The 9,689-nt window shown below is 39.6% G+C and overlaps 3 non-coding genes across 3 annotated transcripts; all 3 read right to left on the bottom strand.

Annotated features, from left to right (window-relative positions):
- Positions 1-382: 382 nt before the first annotated feature.
- On the bottom strand, positions 383-454 carry trnae-cuc (transfer RNA glutamic acid (anticodon CUC)). Its single transcript has one exon. It is a non-coding gene; the product is annotated as a tRNA-Glu (tRNA).
- A 1,786-nt stretch (positions 455-2,240) lies between these two features.
- On the bottom strand, positions 2,241-2,312 carry trnae-cuc (transfer RNA glutamic acid (anticodon CUC)). The gene has a single exon. It is a non-coding gene; the product is annotated as a tRNA-Glu (tRNA).
- An 867-nt stretch (positions 2,313-3,179) lies between these two features.
- trnae-cuc (transfer RNA glutamic acid (anticodon CUC)) lies at positions 3,180-3,251 on the bottom strand. The gene has a single exon. It is a non-coding gene; the product is annotated as a tRNA-Glu (tRNA).
- Positions 3,252-9,689: the final 6,438 nt, after the last annotated feature.

Below are 9,689 nucleotides of genomic sequence, written 5' to 3'. Positions count from 1 at the left end.
TTTTTTATATTTTTTTTTACCTGAACTTGGACAATTCCAATATGGTCTAGCGGTCAGGATTCCTGGAATTCACCCAGGCGGCCTGGGTTTGACTACCGGTATGGAAAAGCAAGCTCCTCTTCAAATGGGAAACACGTCTTCTTGCACTGGAAGCCGTTTTTGGCCAGCAGTCGAGCTACAGAAACCTGGCAGAGGTTGTGTCCCTATATCCCTGTGCCTTCAATAGCTCAGCTGGTAGAGCGGAGAAGTGTTGACAAACCTTATGTCGCTGGCCTTGAAGGAGGTCATTTTTCACACACCCACCTTTTTATGGGGGGCCAGCCTTCTAAAAAAAGCAAGCAGAGCTTGACTTCACAGTCCACTGTTGGGGTGCAAAAGAACATTCCCTGACCGGGAATCGAACCCTGGTCGCGGCGGTGAGAGCGCCGAATCCTAACCACTAGACCACCAGGGAAGGACTGGTCAGCTGTTGACCGGGTAATAACATGAGAGTAAGCAGACAGTGCTACAGACCTCTGTCACGTCAAAAACCAACAAGCAAGCAGGAGGCAACCCAGCCGGTGGGCCGGTTGGCCAGTTGCGCTATAGAAAAAGGATCTTACTATGGATCAGATTCTAGGTTCAACTCCTGGTTGGTTTGCTTTGTGCTTTTTGTGTAATGCAGTGTGGTTTTGATGTCATGGGCTTGCCGATTTGTTGCCTTATTCCTAAACTACCCGGGCATTGAGAAAAAGTTGGAAAAGAAATTAAACCGAACTAGCAAATAATCAGAAACTTATCAGGTTAAAACCATGTCTCAGTTTCATTGTTAATCTCATGATTTTTTTTTTTTTTTTTCATTTTTGTACCTTGACAGACCAGTGATAGGCTGTTTTTCCTTGACATAACGGTTACAGTGCAACACCATGCATGTTTTTCGAATGCATGACATGAGTATATTTTTTATCTTTTTTTTTTACCTGAACTTGGACAATTCCCATATGGTCTAGCGGTCAGGATTCCTGGAATTCACCCAGGCGGCCTGGGTTTGACTACCGGTATGGAAAAGCAAGTTCCTCTTCAAATGGGAAACACGTCTTCTTGCACTGGAAGCCATTTTTGGCCAGCAGTCGAGCTACAGAAACCTGGCAGAGGTTGTGTCCCTATATCCCTGTGCCTTCAATAGCTCAAAGTGTTGACAAACCTTATGTCGCTGGCCTTGAAGGAGGTCAATTTTCACACGCCCACCTTTTTATGGGCGGCCAGCCTTCTCAAAGCAGCAAGCAGAGCTTGACTTCACAGTCCACTTTTGGGGTGCAAAAGAACATTCCCTGACCGGGAATCGAACCCAGGCCGTGGCGGTGAGAGCGCCGAATCCTAACCACTAGACCACCAGGGAAGGACTGGTCAGCTGTTGACCGGGTAATAAAATGAGAGTAAGCAGACAGTGATACAGACCTCTGTCACGTCAAAAACCAACAAGCAAGGAAGGAGGCAACCCAGCCGGTGGGCCGGTTGGCCAGTTGCGCTATAGAAAAAGGGTCTTACTATGGATCAGATTCTAGGTTCAACTCCTGGTTGGTTTGCTTTGTGCTTTTTGTGTAATGCAGTGTGGTTTTGATGTCATGGGCTTGCCGATTTGTTGCCTTATTCCTAGGCTACCCGGGCATTGAGAAAAAGTTGGAAAAGAAATTAAACCGAACTAGCAAATAATCAGAAACTTATCAGGTTAAAACCATGTCTCAGTTTCATTGTTAATCTCATGATTTTTTTTTTTTAATTTTTGTACCTTGACAGACCAGTGATAGGCTGTTTTTCCTTGACATAACGGTTACAATGCAACACCATGCATGTTTTTCGAATGCATGACATGAGTATATTTTTTATCCTTTTTTTTACCTGAACCTGGACAATTCCCATATGGTCTAGCGGTCAGGATTCCTGGAATTCACCCAGGCGGCCTGGGTTTGACTACCGGTATGGAAAAGCAAGCTCCTCTTCAAATGGGAAACACGTCTTCTTGCACTGGAAGCCATTTTTGGCCAGCAGTCGAGCTACAGAAACCTGGCAGAGGTTGTGTCCCTATATTCCTGTGCCTTCAATAGCTCAGCTGGTAGAGCGGAGAAGTGTTGACAAACCTTATGTCGCTGGCCTTGAAGGAGGTCATTTTTCACACGCCCACCTTTTTATGGGGGGCCAGCCTTCTCAAAGCAGCAAGCAGAGCTTGACTTCACAGTCCACTGTTGGGGTGCAAAAGAACATTCCCTGACCGGGAATCGAACCCGGGCCGCGGCGGTGAGAGCGCCGAATCCTAACCACTAGACCAACAGGGAAGAACTGGACAGCTGATGACCGGGTAATAACATGAGAGTAAGCAGACAGTGCTACAGACCTCTGTCACGTCAAAAACCAACAAGCAAGCAGGAGGCAACCCAGCCGGTGGGCCGGTTGGCCAGTTGCGCTATAGAAAAAGGGTCTTACTATGGATCAGATTCTAGGTTCAACTCCTGGTTGGTTTGCTTTGTGCTTTTTGTGTAATGCAGTGTGGTTTTGATGTCATGGGCTTGCCGATTTGTTGCCTTATTCCTAAACTACCCGGGCATTGAGAAAAAGTTGGAAAAGAAATTAAACCGAACTAGCAAATAATCAGAAACTTATCAGGTTAAAACCATGTCTCAGTTTCATTGTTAATCTCATGAATTTTTTTTTTTTTTTTTCATTTTTGTACCTTGACAGACCAGTGATAGGCTGTTTTTCCTTGACATAATGGTTACAATGGAACACCATGCATGTTTTTCGAATGCATGACATGAGTATATTTTTTATCTTTTTTTTTACCTGAACCTGGACAATTCCCATATGGTCTAGCGGTCAGGATTCCTGGAATTCACCCAGGCGGCCTGGGTTTGACTACCGGTATGGAAAAGCAAGCTCCTCTTCAAATGGGCCACACGTCTTCTTGCACTGGAAGCCATTTTTGGCCAGCAGTCGAGCTACAGAAACCTGGCAGAGGTTGTGTCCCTATATCCCTGTGCCTTCAATAGCTCAGCTGGTAGAGCGGAGAAGTGTTGACAAACCTTATGTCGCTGGCCTTGAAGGAGGTCATTTTTCACGCTCCCACCTTTTTATGGGGGGCCAGCCTTCTCAAAGCAGCAAGCAGAGCTTGACTTCACAGTCCACTGTTGGGGTGCAAAAGAGCATTCCCTGACCGGGAATCGAACCCGGGCCGCGGCGGTGAGAGCGCCGAATCCTAACCACTAGACCACCAGGGAAGGACTGATTAGCTGTTGACCGGGTAATAGGATGAGAGTAAGCAGACAGTGATACAGACCTCTGTCATGTCAAAAACCAACAAGCAAGCAGGAGGCAACCCAGCCAGTGGGCCGGTTGGCCAGTTGCGCTATGGAAAAAGGGTCTTACTATGGATCAGATTCTAGGTTCAACTCCTGGTTGGTTTGCTTTGTGCTTTTTGTGTAATGCAGTGTGGTTTTGATGTCATGGGCTTGCCGATTTGTTGCCTTATTCCTAAGCTACCCGGGCATTGAGAAAAGTTAGAAACTAAATGAACTTATCCGGTTAAAACCATGTCTCAGTTTCATTGTTAATACACTCTCCGTCCACACTACCATTTTCAAACGTTTTTCCAAAAGTTTCTCATTCACACTGAGGCCCTGTTTACACTTTAAAATGCTGTTTCAAAGTGAAAACATTCCTCGCCTACACTGTTTTAGGTTTCTTGGGATTAAAAAGAAAAAAGCAGTGAATGGATTTTTATCAGTGTGGGGTGGTTGTGTCCACACACTGCTAAGACACATTTATATGCAAACACAATGTAAAAGGAAATTTTGCATCCGATGTACCCTTTAAAAAAAACATCAAAATTAAATAGTCAAATGCAGCAGGTAGCAGGGTGAAACATTTAGCCTAAAATTAAGCTGTCACTCAAAATGAGCTAGTTAGTTTACTGGTAAGTTTGTAGTTATTGATAAACTTACACTACCATTCATTCATGTTTATTTGCTCAAAAATACAATATAGTAATTGTATACAATACGCTGTGAGATATTATTACATGTTAAAAAAATGTAATACATAATTTATTCCTGTGATGACAAATCAGAATTTTCAACAGTTTAATATGCTATTTGGTCCCCAAGAAACATTTCTTATCATTATCAGCTTTGAAAACTATGAAAACTATATAAAAAAAACTATAATAAAAAAATACAGCATTTATGTAAACTAAAACTCTTTACTGTCACTTTTGATCAGTTTTACGTATCCTGCGTGACCCAAACTAAAAACTAAAACTAAATGTGAGTGACATGCTAACTAATCATTATTAGTTATAATTAGTTAATATTTGTTAAAGGCCACTAAAAATTTGCACACTTAAACTACCAGTCAAAAGTTTTTGAACAGTACGATTTGTAGTGTTTTTTAAAGAAGCCTCTTCTGCTCACAAAGCCTGCATTTATTTAATCTAAATACAGCAAAAACAGTCAAATTTTGAAATATTTTTACTATTTAAAATAACAGTTTTCTATTTGGATGCATCATTTAATGTAATTTATTCCTGTGATTTCAAAGCTGAATTTTTAGCATCATTACTCCAGTCACACAATCCTACAGAAATCATTCTAATATTCTGATTTGTTGCTCAAAAAACATTGATTATTATTATGCTGAAAACAGCTGATTAGAATTTTTTCAGGTTTCTTTGATTAATAGAATATTAATATGAAAGTTCAGAAGAACATGATTTATCTGTAATATGAATCTTTTGTAACATTATAAAGGTCTTTATCATCACTTCTGATCAATTTAAAGCATCCTTGCTAAATTTTTTTTTTTTTTTTTTTCACAATTGTACTGTTTTTTCTGTACTTTGGATCAAATAAATGCAGGCTTGGTGAGCAGAAGAGACTTAATTATTAAAAATCTTACTGTTGACTGGTAGTGTATATATAACACAGAACTGCCAAGCAGACAGTAAACCCATTTACCAAAAAACACTGTATCACTTTTCTTGCATAAATCTTCATTTAATGATACACCAAAGTGTGAAAATATGCCATAAATCAGTTTAAAAGAGTCCAGTATGAGAGTGCATGTAGAAGCAAACACCACAGCAGAGGATTCAGACTCATGTGACTAAAAGTGGGCAGTCAAAATGACAAGACAAGACATATCTCATCCAAACATACACTGATACACACACACCCCTTACTGACAATACAGCAGCTGGATGTGTCAAGCACATTATGTTCTTAAATACACAACCTCCCATACGTGTGAGGAAGCTTAAGTGTTGTATAGTTGACTGTGCAAACATGAGCTAAAATCAACAGTGCACATTTTAACCTTTCACAGCATACAAAAATAATAAGCTGACTCATTTATATTAAGATATGATTTATTTTGGTTTAAAATGTGCTTTTAGTCTTCAAACAGAAAGAAAACAAGGTGTATTCACCTTCAGGCACGTAATCAAATCTAGATTCGTTTGAAGGGTGCGACACATACCAGTCATAGTACCTAGCCTCATGACTTACGAAATTGGTTTTCTTTAAAGCTCTGAACACAGTTAGAGGCATGTAGAATGTCCTAACCTCAAACAACACCCACATATCCTTCGTCAGAGAAGGAAACTATGAAAGGCACTAACAAGATAACCTGCATGCAGGCCTCTGCATGCATCTATGAATCAGTTTGCGCTGTCTGTCACCTTTTGATATGAACAAACTCTGATGATCCTTTAAAGCTTTGTGCTTGCTATTTGTTTTGTTTGGTGAAGATGCAGCTTGTCTTCAGGTAACATTGTAAAGTGAATGTGAGTCAGAATGGGCACACTGGTTTGGTAAGAAAACAGAGTAAAATGAACAGGATTTTCTTTTCCTCGATGAATAATATACAAATGTGTCATTAATTAAATATACCAATTAAATGTTTCCAAAACAAAAAGCTTCCGCAAAAGACTGGCCAAGCATTCAGACTATGAAAACAATGTGCTTGACAATGACTCTAATGAAAAAATGAGACAAAAGACAGAATGAAGGGAATTTTTCAAGTCACACAGGAAGTACATATACACAGACCATAAAAATTACCAGACAAAAACTGTAAATTCATAACCTGTTGATACAGTTTTCATTGAAATAGCTGTTACTTCTTAGTTTTAACTTTTTTCTTACTTAGTTATGTAAATGTGGGTTTTGTGTTGTTAAGTGAATGTCTATTGCATCATTTTAGTGTCATTTGTGTTACCATGACAGAGTTTTGTTTTTGTTTATATGACTGCATAGCTTCTATATTTAAGCATTTATCTCAACTTGTGGGAAAACTACTTGTGATGTGCTTTGATGTGACTTTCTTATTACAACTTAAGTGTTTTTGGTTGTTGTCAGCGTATTAAAAAGATGCAAAACAGATTTTAGTTCTTCATATAATTTTTTGATACATTCAAGTTCAATCTGTAAACCTAAAATATTGCTACCACAAAGTTCTGGCAACTGTTTTTTTTTTTTACCCTAAATTAAACAGATTTTTTATAGTACATTTTTTGATTAAAAGAAAACACTTTATGATACTGCAGCAAAATTAAGCAATGAAACTCTAAGGTTTGACTTTTGATATTTCTGGTAGTTTTATCCTTCAACCGCCAAGCTGTTGTTGTTTTGCAAAACTCCCAGGTTGAAGCAGCCAGCTTTTGTTTTCCAAAAAGGTGTGGGAATAAGACCAGTGAATGCCAGAGTACAAGGACATCAAAACATCAGGCCGTCATTGCCAGCAGATCAGACTAGGCCGACCTGGTATCTTTAAACAAACAGGACAAGCTGTGTCATGTTGTAGGTGACATCACAGGCACTGTACAGCGACAGCAGTAGCTCCACTGTGTATATTGTACATTTTTGTAGCATTAGAGCATTTGAAACTGCCCCCTCACCTCTGATAAGCAATTTCAGCTGCTGGGACTCGACACCACTCCACCGTGAGATGTCATCGGATGCACAATTTCCACAAGTTGATATGATTCTAATGAGCTCTGCTCGCCCCGCCCCTCTCTGCCATGGGGTGACGAGCCGTAATATTTACTTCAGCCACATTTAGCCACGTTTAGCTGCGAAACTTGCTAACTAGCACATTATTAAGAAAGGCCATTTGCATAAAAAGGCAAAGGCAAAGATGCGTAAAAAAAAACCTTATACTCACTCCTGCTGTGTGTGAAGCTGCATCACGAATGATTTGCACGAACATAGACGCATATGTAGACCGGGATCGGTGCTGTCCTTAAAAAACGAAAGTAACGTTAATCCTCTGCATCTTCAACAGTTCAGATGTCGGGAGTAAATGATGACTGCTATGTTCATTATTACATCCAACAATAGAACACCTCATTCGCTCAATCAGAGATATTCTTGTCTTTCCCTGCACCTGAGTCGACACAATGGCGATCGGAGTCAGACTGCTTCAGCTCAGTGAGGGTGGATCTAAAGTAAGGCGCTCATGTCAATCAACTATTGTGGAAGCGGCCTCTGTCAGTGTGTCGTCACACCGACAAGAAGCTGAGAATGACCTGATTTTAAAAAGGGGATATTATTACTATCCGATGACCCTTTAAGAGTGTGTAATGGATTAAAAAGATTGGTTCACTTCCAGAATAAAAAATTCCTGATAATTTACTCATGCCAATGTCATGTTCATGTCTTTCTTTCTTAACTCTTAAGTTTTTGAGGAAAATTCCTGGAAATGGTGCCCAATGAGTTGAAGGTCCAAGGGTTTCAGTTAGTGGTGGGCCGTTATCGGCGTTAACGTGCTGCGTTAAAATGAAACTCTTATCGCGCGATAAAAAAAATATCGCCGTTAATCTATTCTCAAATTTGGGTTGGGAGCTGGGTCTAAACTACGCAAGCTATGATGACTTTCACCTTGATAGTTTAACGCGGATGTATACCGAAGACTGTAGATTAAGGTCGCGCGTTTAAGTCTCCTCCGCCAAAACACAGACGGGATCGCGTCGTCCTCCATTCATAAAAACCGAATCTACTATAGCGCGAAATGCCACGTAAATTCATCATTTTTTGGATTCATAAATCAAATGTTGGTCAGTCACTTAATTCAAATCGCGATATGGACTAGTGTATGTGAAAACTGAAATGCAAAAAGACCGTTTTAATATGAATCCGATATGTTCCGTTTGCCTAGCTGTATGTATGCATTGCGGAGACGAGCTTTTACTACACGCATACTGAAACACACGTGACGCTCCCGGTAATTTTTGGCATTTTCATCTCACATGAACAGATAAACTCAATCTCCAAAACTGCTGTGAGTGTCACTTTTACCGTTTCATTTGAGAAAACTAGCATCATATCATACTGTATGACACAGAAACTTCACGGCAACCTGTCAAAATAAAAGTACGGTGTAACATGTAATGGGCTGGGTAGGTGTTGACGTTAAAAAAAACACAATCTAATAGGGAGAAAAAATAATTTCAGTGTTAGTTAGTTAGTAAACACAAGTACATCTAATTGAACATAATTTATTTTAATCAACAAATTATCATAGAACAGCTTTATGAGCTTTATGATCCATTCTCAAAGACTTTAAGTCATTATTTGGGTAGCACACATATTCTGAATGCCTTCAGCAGAATTCAAATTAGCCATTTTAATCTAGATTAATCTAGATTAATTCCAAGATTTAATCTAGATTAATCTAGATTAAAAAAATTAATCTATGCCCACCCCTAGTTTCAGTGCAGCTTCAAACGGCTCTACACCATCCCAGCCAAAGAATAAGGGTCTTATCTGGCAAAACAATCAATCATTTCCTAAAAAAAAAAAAAAATAATTTTAGGGCAGATCCTCCCTATACACAAAATATACAAGCTGCATAGGGCCTCCGAAACACCAGGGGGCCCCCTTGCTCTCAAAGATTATTAATTTTTAGTTTTGTTTTAAAGTAGGCCAGCGGTTAACAAAACAAAATGCATATTTCTTTTAATGTGGTGTGCTGTCGCCCTTTATACGTAAAAATCTGTCAAATTATGTAATATAAATGTCGTACAGTCTCTTGCTTGAGACTAAAAAACATAAAAGCGTACCGAGCTGCTGAAGAGACACTGTCTCTCAAGCACTTTTCGCGAGCGCGATTCAAGGGGGAGTGAAACACAGACAAATGCGTTTTCATCCATTAATTCAAACCCCCCGCTCACTGACAAAGTTTTGCGTAGGGCCCTCAGAAATCCAGGATCAGCACTTTGTACAATTTGTAAAATTATGTACTTTTTACCACAAATGCTCATCTTGCATTAGCTTGACAAAGAAAGTCAAACACCCTTTTCAAAAAAAGGTCAATTTTGCCCTACCCAACCTTCCTGACTTATCTGAATTCCTCAGCATATCCAATAGCTCAGAAAAACTTGATGATGTAATAGAAACTATGGACTCCATAGAAAAAAATTGTAACCATACAGCCGCCCGCTACAGTATCGCATCAGATAATGCGCTGTAGATCTCCTGAGGAACAATTCCACTCATTCTCTATTATAGGAGAGGAAGAATTGTATAAACTTGTTAAATCATCTAAACCTACAACATGCATGTTAGACCCTATTCTGTCTAATCTACTAAAGGAGGTACTTCCAGAAGTCATAGATCCTCTTCTGAATATTATTAATTCGTCACTATCGTTAGGATATTTCC

This window comes from Garra rufa, chromosome 9, assembly GCF_049309525.1.
Source record: "Garra rufa chromosome 9, GarRuf1.0, whole genome shotgun sequence".
Classification (NCBI taxonomy): domain Eukaryota; kingdom Metazoa; phylum Chordata; class Actinopteri; order Cypriniformes; family Cyprinidae; genus Garra; species Garra rufa.
This window is presented reverse-complemented; position numbering and strand designations above follow the sequence as displayed.